General features: G+C 39.4%; 1 protein-coding gene across 1 annotated transcript in view; it reads right to left on the bottom strand.

Moving 5' to 3' along the window:
* Nucleotides 1-1114, bottom strand: part of esd (esterase D/formylglutathione hydrolase) — a 3700-nt gene extending 2586 nt beyond the window's left edge. The window contains exon 1 of the mRNA XM_014027495.1: nucleotides 1006-1114. The gene's annotated coding sequence lies outside the window, so the exon portion shown is untranslated. The remainder of the gene's footprint in view (nucleotides 1-1005) is intronic.
* Nucleotides 1115-2222: the final 1108 nt, after the last annotated feature.

The following is a 2222-nucleotide window of genomic DNA, read 5'->3' as shown; positions in this document are numbered from 1 at the left end:
CACACACACATATATATATGTGTGTGTGTGTGTGTGTTAAACTGTAGGAACAGAAAAACAGTGGTTTTGACTTTTTACAAACCCACTAAATGACCCATACCTGCTGGGGAGATGCAGAACCTCCTGAACCTGAACAAACTGGACCATCAGGTGRTGAACCTGGTTGATGCTGAAACTCTTCAATCTGATGGACTTTGTCACAGATTTAATAACGTGGTACAATCTGTTGTGTTTTTCTACACTTGAGGTTGAAACTAAATAAATTTACAGGACTGGTGTAGTAAAGATTGATTATGTTCTGATACATAAAACCATAGGCCAGGGGGGTCCAGTCCTGGTGGACCACTATGTTTCAACCATTTCTCTTCTCCAACCCACCTGATTCAGTGACCTCTTCAGGTTCTGCAGAAGACTGTTAATCATTCATTTCTTGGTTTTATCAGCTGAATGTCCTGAACTAGCTTCTCAGACTACTACTTTATTTTATTTTAATTTTTTTTGGCCAAACTCGGGCTCTTCTTCCACTGATCTTTGCTGCACAAATGTAGTTTTACATTAAAGTATGAACAAAAGTAAATATTATTATAAAACAGCCAGTTTTGCATAATGTTCCTATTCTGTAGTTAACCTTCAGTAAAACCTTAAATTATCTGATAAACTACAACAGAAAACTGCACAATAACACATCTTTTTAGACGCATTTTATGTCAGCCGAAGTGCACAAAGAGTTGTCTGAATCTTTAAAGTATGACTCAAATCCCTTTAAACTAATAAACACAAATAAGAAGTGGTCAGAACTAAAACAAGACAGAAACAGAAAGCAGTTTTGTGTGTAACTTCTTAGGGGGCGTGCAGGGCATTGATGCAGGGGTTAGCAGTTAGCTCCTCTGCACATTCCTAACTTACCTTGAACACAGTTTTATAAAAGTCTGCTTGGAGTTAAGGCGACTTTCAAGTCTGAATAAATTAATTAAACGAAATATCTGCATTAGTTACACAACATACCTGAACAAATCTGTGGATTTTGCAGTGAATACTTGGCTTGCTAACTTCCACGCAGCACTGAACCACAGCCACTCTCGTCCACTGACAGCGCGAGGAGCTCAACGACGTCAGTCAGCGTGTTGACGTCAGCGAAGCTCTTCTTGAGACGCTGCAGTGTTTGCTGTTGTGCACAAGGTGGCGGTGGTGGTGAAGAGACAGGAAGGGCCAATTAAAATGAAACAACAGAAATAAGCAAAGACCAGAGCAAAAGTCTAGAGCTGACCTTTAATAGATCCTACCAGARAAAAACTCTGAATGTATTTGGAGCACGTGTCTAATTTTATACACATTAGTTTCACTAAAAAGGTCACTGCATATCATTCACAGATATATGTTTGTTTTTTAAAGCAAACCCAAATGGTCTATCAGTTGTTGATGTTCATCTAACTTTTTTTTCTGAGGGATCATTGCAGTCCAGTAAATCATGTTATATTTTGCTAACAGACATGGCCGAATATTTTCAATCGATCAATCAATCAATTAGATAAACTAAGCAGGAAGGCCAGCTCTGTGCTGGGATGCCCCCTCGACACAGTGCAGGTGGTGAGAGACAGAAGAACTCTGACTAAAATAACATTGTTGATGAACAACGTCTCCCACCCCATGAAGCTGTGGCTGAACTGGAGAGCCCCTTCAGTGACAGACTGATAAATCCGAGGTGCACAAAGGAGCGTTATTGCAGATCCTTCCTCCCTGCAGCTGTCAGACTTTATAACCAGCACCACGCCCAAAAATCACAATAAGTGTTTACACACCTGCTGTCTGCACAATCATTTGTACAGTTACCATTCATTGTAATTACTCAACTGAACAATCATTTGCACTACTACTTACTTATTATTAATAGTTGGAGCAATCAGCTGCTCTGTTATTATCCATTTTAAACCTTAAAAAACTCTGCTGTAATTGCACATACGTAGATGTTTCCTGTCTGCATTGTAACTTTAGTTATTAGTCTGTTGCAATTGTTTTATAGTGAAAACAGGCAATTTCTGATTCCTGTCGGTGTGAGGTTTGGTGTAGAATGACCCAGGGCACAGGCAGGATCCAAAGTTCAAAAAAAAACAAATATTTTAATAAAACAAAAGGAGGGCTGATATGTCAGCAAAAAACTTACAGACTCGAGAAAAAGGCACAAGGAACATGAACACGAGAAGACACTCACTGGCTGAGGGAAG

Source organism: Austrofundulus limnaeus, unplaced genomic scaffold, assembly GCF_001266775.1.
Source record: "Austrofundulus limnaeus strain Quisiro unplaced genomic scaffold, Austrofundulus_limnaeus-1.0 Scaffold653, whole genome shotgun sequence".
NCBI lineage: Eukaryota > Metazoa > Chordata > Actinopteri > Cyprinodontiformes > Rivulidae > Austrofundulus > Austrofundulus limnaeus.
This window is presented reverse-complemented; position numbering and strand designations above follow the sequence as displayed.